The following is an 8,810-nucleotide window of genomic DNA, read 5'->3' as shown; positions in this document are numbered from 1 at the left end:
GCTTTGAGGTTTTCTGGAGTCCCTTTGACCTCGGTAAATATTACATGTATAGCTTCCCTGGGAGACCACCAACATAAAAAGTTTAGGATTTCCTTTATCATTTCCCCGTCTTGATCGATAATCTTTCCTCAGAAATCACGGATGATCAATTTTATGTTTTTATGTCCCTCAGTGCCAGGTGACTGTCTTGTCTGCCCTGGGTGTGTCCCTCCTTGCTGGGTATGAGAGAGAGAGAGAGAGAGAGAGAGAGAGAGAGAGAGAGAGAGAGAGAGTGTGTGTGTGTGTGTGTAAACACACATATGTGTCTTTGAACCACCTAGGGTTCCTCGTTGGGGTGAACTTATTGTAACATAAATGCTGGGAAACTCTAAAGTGATGTATGTTCTCTGTAAGTTCCATTGACCAGCAGACATAGTTCACGTGCTTGGCTCAGATGGTCTGCCTTTGTGTTTGGCAAAGCATTTTTAACAGAGAGACAGGGACAGCAACACACTTTCAACAAGGACAATTTGAAGGAGCCAGTGCAACATTGGAATAGACTTGAATTGACAAAAGAATGACATCCCAAGAATCCTTTACATACCTGTTGATAAAAGGGAAGGCACATCTGTGATTATTGACAAGGAAAGACGGAGCACCCACATTGAGGAAACATACCTGTCATGCATATCCCCAGGTGTGCTGAGGGGCGGAGACTTCACATGAGAACGAGGCACAATTTAGTCCCTGATGTCAGGAGGTTACCTTAGGACACGGAGAAGGGGCTGTGGGTATGCCCCGAGAGCTGGTTATACCCTGGATGGGGACTTAGGCTCTTTCTCTCAGGGCTGTGCTGGCTTATAGGCTGCAAGCATATCGGTGGACCTTGAAGAAGTCCAGGCTTCTTCAGAGACAGCTACAGTTTGTTTGTGGGACCTGAAAAGACACAATAGCTGATTAGGGGCAAATAGTTCTCTGAAGAACAAGATTTAGGTTGTCTGCGAGAGCGAGCGAGCGTCAGCCTCCTTAACCCTCCGTGGCACAGTTTCAATTGCCCACTCCCCACTCCCCGCCCCCCACACTCACCCCCAGCCTCCGGAGTTTGGATCATTTCCCAATGGTCAGGAATGGGGACGATGATGGGTGATGGCTGGGGCTAGGGCTATCCGTTTATCTCCCCCGGTGAGAACAGTTTCTGTAAATCTCACCTGTCACAGGCCTAGGTGCAGGGCTACACAGAAGTTGTGAAGGGAATCGAAGCAACATGGAGTCAGAGGTGTTAAGTTCTCTTCCCCTTTATAAGTTTCCATTGTCAATCCCTCGTTCCACTTTTATGGAACAGGGGTGGAGGTCCACCTTCTGAAACTATTTCAAGCCGAATTAGGTTGTGGCAGGGGCTTTGGAAGGGAAGGATTTGACAGGGTGCAGGTCACAACTTTTGCTCCCTTGTGCTAATTGGGGGGGGGGGGGGTATCAGAGATAGTTCCTATCTGAGATCTTGGATATTTTTCTGCATAGTTTGGTACTGCATCATATCCTGAGTTTTCTCCCCAAGTGTATTCTAAGAAATAGTAACAGTATAGTCAAACCCAATGTTATAACCACCTTGGGGGGGGCGGGGGGCGCGGAGGGGAAGGTTCTGGTGGTCAAAGGACTCTTACTGTACCCAAGTGATTTGCTGTCTGATTTTACTTTTATGTTTTTTTTTTTAATCTTATTAAGTAACCTTTACACCCAACGTTGGGCTCGAACTTACAACCCCAAGATCGAGAGCTACACGCTCTACCGACTGAGCCATCCAGGTGCCCCTGTTTATGTGGGCTTTTATTGCTGGGGCACCTGGGTGGCTCCGTGGGTTAAGCATCGGACTCTGGCTCCGGTCAGGATCTCGCCGTTCGTGATTTTGAGCCCCGCATCAGACTCTGTGCGGACAGCTCAGAGCCTGGAGCCAGCTACAGATTATGGGTCTCCCTCCCGCCACCCCCTCTCAAAAGTAAATATTAAGAAACTTATAAAAATACAAAGAAAATATGGGTTCTTATTTCTAAAGAGGAGCTAATACAGGTGCAGCAAGTGTTCGTGAACTAGCTTTGACTCTGCCTCGTTCAGCAAGCAATCAGGTAACTAATAAGAGGTGTTTCTACAGAAAGAAAAGAAAACCACGGGTCAATGGTTAGAACAACGTATAAACCCAGTGTCTAAGTCCCAAGTGTGGTCAGTGAGAAGGTGTCTAGATGCCAGGCTCGAAGCATCCTCAGCTGGAGTGGGAGCAGGCAGGGGGCAATCTGACCGATTTTTCTGGCATGTAGTTCAAATGTCTCATTTTGGGGGATCCAGAGTGGCTCAGTGGGTTCAGGCTCAGTATTCGAGTCTGGATCCCCACTCAGGTCTCAATCCCAGGGTTGTGAGCTCAAGGCCCCAGTTGGGATCCACACTGGGCGTGGTGAAGCCTACTTTAAAAACAACACAAACACAACAGCAGCAAATGTCTCTTTCTGAATGGCCCATAGAGCAACAGGCACACAGATTGTCTACAACTGTGGCAATTTCTCTGAAGTTTATCTCCAGTTGTTCAGCTTTCCTTTGCAGGGCTTCAGAGAAAAGGGCCATTTGAGTTCTTCAGGATGCTAAGATAAGAGGATGGGAGAGGATTGGAAGCCTGAGTTTGAAGAGTCATAGTCAGATATTGGAGGAAACCAGGATCCAGCCCAGTTTTAAAGGCAAACAACAAACAGTCAAAGAAAATTAATTAACCAGAACTAGAATGTAACATCCACAAAAGAGCTATTGAAATATAATCTTTTTCTATCGAGACCCCTCCATTCCTGTCAAAGATAGCCCCATGAAAACTAATTTGTTTCTAAAATAAGTCCAGTGTTAACAGACATGGCTTCAGTATTGACATAAGCACAGCAAGAATAGCGATTGACCATATAGTCTTTTGTGTTTTTTCTCTCTTTTTTTCCGCCTGCCTGCCTGCCTGCCTGCCTTCTTTTTAATTTTTTTTTTTTTTTATGGAGTTCTTTTTTTCCTCTTAAGTTAATTCCTTTATTTTGAGAGGTGGGGGGAAAGGGAGAGGGGAAGAGGGGGAGAGGGGGAGAGGGGGAGAGGGGGAGAGGGGGAGAGGGGGAGAGGGGGAGAGGGGGAGAGGGGGAGAGGGGGAGAGGGGGAGAGGGGGAGAGGGGGAGACGGGAGCTCTGCACTGTCAGTGCAGAACCCAGCTCAGGGCTCAAATCCATGAACCATGACCGTAGCTGAAATCAGACGCTTAACCGACTGAGCCACCCAGGCCCCCCACACACCAGAATTGTTTACGCTGCCAAATGTACGAATGTATGTCATCATTTTCAGAAACACGTTGTGGTGGTCGGTTTTGTTTCTTTTTTCTTTTACTGTACAATTTTTAACAAGTCATGAAACGGGCGCCTGGGTGGCTTTGTCAGTTAAGCATCCAACTTTGGCTCAGGTCGTTATCCCACGGTTCGGTTCGTGAGTTTGAGCCATGCGTTGGGCTGTCTGTGCTGTCAGCACAGAGCCCGCTTCGGATCCTCTGCCCCTCCCACCGACTCATTCTGTGTCTGTCTGTCTCTCTCTCTCTCTCTCTCTCTCTCTCTCTCTCTCTCCTAAAAATAAAGAAATAGGCTGGAAAACAAATCTTCAAGGAAAAAAAAAAAAAAAAAACAACAACAAACGATGAAACATGTTTACTAACAGACCCAAGTATCTTTACTGTTTAGTTTTTCTGAATAAAGCCAAAGACCACCCCCCCCCCCACACACACACACAGGAAAACAAAAAAACAAAAAAAAAAAAAGAAAAAGAAAGAAAACGCCGTAGGTTTAGTAATTCGCAATTTAGTATTTTAACTTCTGTGGAAAAGACTCAGATGTCCGAAGAATTGAACCTAATTTACCACTTAACTTAGCAAAGCTTTGAAGTTCCAGGTCACGAAAGACTTGGGAAGCCATTTTAAAAGTTTACAAATAGGGACTCCTGGGCGGCTCAGTCGGTTAAGCGTCCGACTTCGGCTCAGGTCACAATCTCACAGCTCGTGAGTCCGAGCTCCGCGTGGGGCTCTGTGCTGACCTCTCAGAGCCTGGAGCCTGCTTCGGATTCTGTGTCTCCCTCTGTCTCTGCCCCTCCCTCGCTGACATTCATTCTCATTCTCATTCATTCTCTCTCTCTCTCTCTCTCAAAAATAAATGGTACAAGGAAAAAATTTAAAGGTTTACGAGTAAACATTTTTGTGTATTTAACCTATCTCCTGTCAACATTCACCCACGAACACTGTATGCGAGAGACAAAATCGACCATCGTTTGAAGTACTTTTTGCTGACAAACTGCAACGGGTACCGGTTAAGTCATACATTGAAGTCACAGGAAAGCTGATTAGGCCCCTGCCTCGGGCCTGAACCCTGGAGTGCGTGTCTGAGTGGGACAAGGAAGGGCGTAAGTGTTTGTAAGGTTTTTTTGATTTTGTTTTTGATACCTGTTGTAAAACAGGGAGAAAACGGGTTATGTTGTTTGTAAAGGTCACAGAGATGTATATTTTGAGGACCACAGTTACAGGGTCAGTATTGGGACGGAAGCAAGGCCATGACCGGAGCTGCCCACCCCAAAGCCTTGTCATGCAGAGAGCACCAAATTCAAGCCATTTTACAACCACCACCACCACCACAAAGAATAAAACCTAACTATCGGCATTGTATTTGATATCGACGGCTCCGAAAATATGTCCATTTTAAGTAAGCAATCAACCTTCCATGGCCTTTAGTACCCATGACGTCACACCCGTGTCCGCTACAAAGTCAAACGATCTGTTTCCCCACCATCAGGCTCACACGGGAGGCCCCACCACCGGGGATGGCCTAGGAGATCACTGGAGCCACACGAACTAGATGCAGAAACAGGGGGAGGGGGAGGGGGAGGCGGCCAGGGAGCCGCCGGCCAGGCCCCAGGCAGATTTCAAGTTTTGGACTCACCTTTTTGTGTTTCTTTCATCTTTTTCTTTTGCGCCTCCAACTCCGGTCCGCGTCCACCTCCTACTTCTTCTTCCATCTCTGTCTCCTGTCTTTCCCTCCTGCAAAAGTGGCTTTGTCTCTGGTTGCTTTTCAGCCCCCTGTGGAAGAGGTGAAGGAGGAGCAGGCCGTGGGGTGGGCACCCATCTTGGCGCTTGTGCTCGGGGAGGAGAAGGGGTGGGTTTCGGATCACTGGCATCTGTCTGCCTTCCTCCTCTTCCTCATTCTTCTGACTATTGGGAAAGGGTGTGTGGGTGTGGGTGTAGCGGGGAGGGCAGGTGTGTTCAATTTTTATCTCTCCTCTCTCTGGGCCGTCAATTGTGTCCCTTCCCGTGAGGCAACTTTCTTATGGAGTAACATAAAACTCTGAATGTAGAGAATTTCACACACACACACACACACACACACACACACACACACACACACCGTTCACGGGAATGTGAGACACATTTGGGTTTGTTCTGATCCTCCCGAGTGTTAGAATGCCCAATGTTTACAAGGGCTTGCCTTGAAACACATTAACGGAGCTCGTGTACAAATTGGTGTTAGCAATAGCATCCAGAGGTAGAGAAAACATCTCACATGGATAACACCTGTGGCCACAGATCCACAAACAAGATGCAAACCAACATCAGCCTTTGTTTCACTCCTATTTGTGGAGAGGACACGAAAGACCCGATGGTCAAATCTCCCCCTTTTGTAAAAACAAATCCAATCGCACGAGAGCATTACCGCGGATGGATCCCATCGCGCAGGTGTTTTCCATTTCCAATAAGAACACAGCCAATTTGGCGCAAAGAAGCCAAAAGCTGCAGCAACCCACAAACCAAATGTGGCCCGGGATATCTCCGTGAGCGTCCGTTCCTCCCCAAAAGTCGGGGCTTCGCTGATGGAACCAAAGGGCTTCCTAGTTTCTGGCCACGTCGTCTCACGGCCAGCTTTCTCTAAGGGAGCACACGAGAAAACTCCTTCAGACACCTCCAAAGGACCCCATCTGGGCCATCAGGGACTCAGGTGACCCTTCCATGTTCCCACATAAGTAAGCACTTGCAAGCATAGGCTCCATATGTCCTATGCGTGTAGCCTGCCGAAGTTTCCTTTTGGGGATGGGTGGTTGCTTTCTCCACACTTAGAGCAAGGTTATTAAATGGTGGTGTTTTTTTCCTCTTCCGTAAAGCGTTCCAAGGCGGCCATTTCGCGGGAGCGAAGCAGTAGCTGGGCTGCTCCTGGATCCCTCGCTGCTTCGGGTTCCCTGTCAGGCTTCCTAGCAGCGGCCTAGCGGAGACATAAGAGCAGGTGTCTGAATGTACTCGGGTGACCAAAGATGAGAATGACGAGCCCATTGGAATGCCATCGGAAGACGATGGGACAGTGCTGCTGTCCCCGGTGACAGCCCAGTTTGTCGGCAGCACGTGGACTGCACTACCGGAATCCAGCGTCTCAGTGTATGAGAGGTGTCCGGCCGGTCAAAGACATTCTGCACATCCCTGATGCTGGCTGGGGAAATCCGGTAGCGGATAGTCGTCCGGTATCCCAAAGATAGCCACAGAAAAAGGGACGAGACAGATGCCTGCTTCTTCAGCAGTGAAAGTGAAGAGAGCCATCCAGAAAACGTCCGATTTAAGAGGGTTGGTTCTCCCGTGGAAAACCACCGAACAGGATCTGAAAGAATATTTTGGTAGCTTTGGAGAGGTTCTTCTGGTTCAGGACAGGAAAGAGATTCACACTAGTCCTTCAAAGGGCTTTGGCTGTGTTCGTGTGACGTCATAGGAAACCCAGGCGAAAGTCATGCGATCGAGGAACGATGGTGTGACTGACTGCAAACTTCCTGAATCTCATCGAAGCCCAGATGAGCTTTTGAGAAGCAGGAAGGCGTTTGTCGGGTGCCTTACAGAGGGACGTGACTGCCTATAAGCTGCAGCAGTTCTTTTGCCAGGACTGAGAAGCGGTAGACAGCTTCATTCCCAAACGGTTCCCGGACTTTCCCTCTGTCACATTTGCAGATGATCAGGGAGCCCTCGCCCTCGCCCTCTCTGATATTATTATTGAATTTATTTTTTCAATGGACCCCCAAGGTAGTTAGCCTATAGGGCAACAGTGGTTTCAGGAGGAGAGTCCTTCATACCCCTCACCCTTTCAGCCCCCGCCCCGGCACAACCCCCTCCAGGAACCCTCTGTTTGTTCCCCTTAGGGAAGAGCCTCTTACGTTTTTGTCCCCCTTCCTGTTTGTATGTTATTTTTCCTTCCCTTCTTCCCTTCCTCCCTTCCTCCCTTCCTCCCTTCCTCCCTTCCCTTCCCGAGTTCCTCTGTTTGGGAAGTGAAGGTCCTCACACGGGTGAGGTCCTGTGATACATGTGTTTCTCTGAGGGACAAATGTCACTTTGCATGACACCCTCCAGTTCCATCCAGGTACTTGCCAATGGCAAGACTTCATTCCCTCTGGTGGCCGAGCACTGCTCTGTTGTTAGATGGATACCGCCTCTTCTGTATCCATTCATCCGTCGATGGACATCTGGCCCCTTTCCATACTTTGCCTACCGTTGATAGTGCTGCTATGCACACCGAGGTGCGTGTGCCCCTTGGAAACAGCAGACCTGTATCCTTTGGCTAAGTACTTAGTCGTGAAAGTGCTGGGTCGTAGGGTACTTCTATGTGTCATGTGTTGAGGAACCTCCTCGGGTCCCTGGTTCTGGAAAGAACTCCGATGGTGGTTCTAAATCAGGTGTGGCCATCGGTTGGGGACCCGCATCAAATGCAGAGTCAGGCAGCGGTTTTCCTGGAGGCTTTGGCTCAAGCACGGATTCTAAATCTTCCAGCTGGGGAATTTAGACAGTGGGGCAGGTATAGACTGGTAGGAATTCAAATTTTTCTAAACACATGGTAAGTGTGTTTCTTTTTTTCTTCTCTTCTCTTCTCTCTCTCTCTCTCTCTCTCTCTCTCTCTCTCTCTCTCCTTTTCTTTCTTTCCTTTCTTTTTTTTTTTTTAAACATTTATTTATTTTTGAGAGACCAAGAGAGACAGAGTGGGAAGGGGAAGGAGCAGAGAGAGAGGGAGACACAGAATCCGAAGCAGGCTCCAGGCTGTCCGCAGAGCCCGGTGCAGGGCTCGAACCCACAAACCGTAAGATCATGACCCGAGCCGCAGTCACACACTTAACTGACGGAGCCAACCAAGCACCCCACACATGGTTAAGTGTATTCTAAAACCCATCCGTACTGAGAGTTTTCAGAATCAGTACGTTCAGCGTGGAGTATATTCACCACTATTTTTGACATTTTTCTTTAGAAAGAGAGGCAAAGCTAAAGGACTTTTAGAAGTTTTGTTACATGAAGGGTCGAGATATCAGGTGTTTGAAAGCGAACCAACTGCCTGATTGGTTCTCGTTCTCTCTCTCTCTCTCTCACACACACACACACACACACACACACACACACACACACAGGCTACAATGGACATCAAAGGATTTCTCCTGTAATAGTGTATCCCTGGACTCGTCAAGTGAATTCTTTGTGCGTGTTCCCTATGGAAACCATTCATTATAAGTACATTCTTTTTTCCTTGTTTTAATTGGAACCCCACCACATTAATTCCCCACCCCCAGGAAAACCTCCTTTTTGGAGATCATGGTGTCACAGTGTTTGGTCTTTTTGCTTTCGTTTGTAGTTTGTGACACTTGTCTCCCTCCCTATGCAGAAGTACAGTATGAAGCCTTCGTTGAATCTGTGCCGTTCATCTCATTTCCAATGTTTACGGGAGAAGCACCTCATTGAAAGCAGTGCTGTAAATATTCTGCCACAGGAAGGAATATTTCCG

General features: G+C 48.0%; 1 pseudogene; it reads left to right on the top strand.

The window, feature by feature from the left end:
* Positions 1 to 5,734: 5,734 nt before the first annotated feature.
* On the top strand, positions 5,735 to 7,164 carry LOC123604225 (annotated as a pseudogene).
* The last annotated feature ends 1,646 nt before the right edge of the window (positions 7,165 to 8,810 follow it).

Source organism: Leopardus geoffroyi, chromosome E1 (assembly GCF_018350155.1).
Source record: "Leopardus geoffroyi isolate Oge1 chromosome E1, O.geoffroyi_Oge1_pat1.0, whole genome shotgun sequence".
Lineage (NCBI taxonomy): Eukaryota > Metazoa > Chordata > Mammalia > Carnivora > Felidae > Leopardus > Leopardus geoffroyi.
This window is presented reverse-complemented; position numbering and strand designations above follow the sequence as displayed.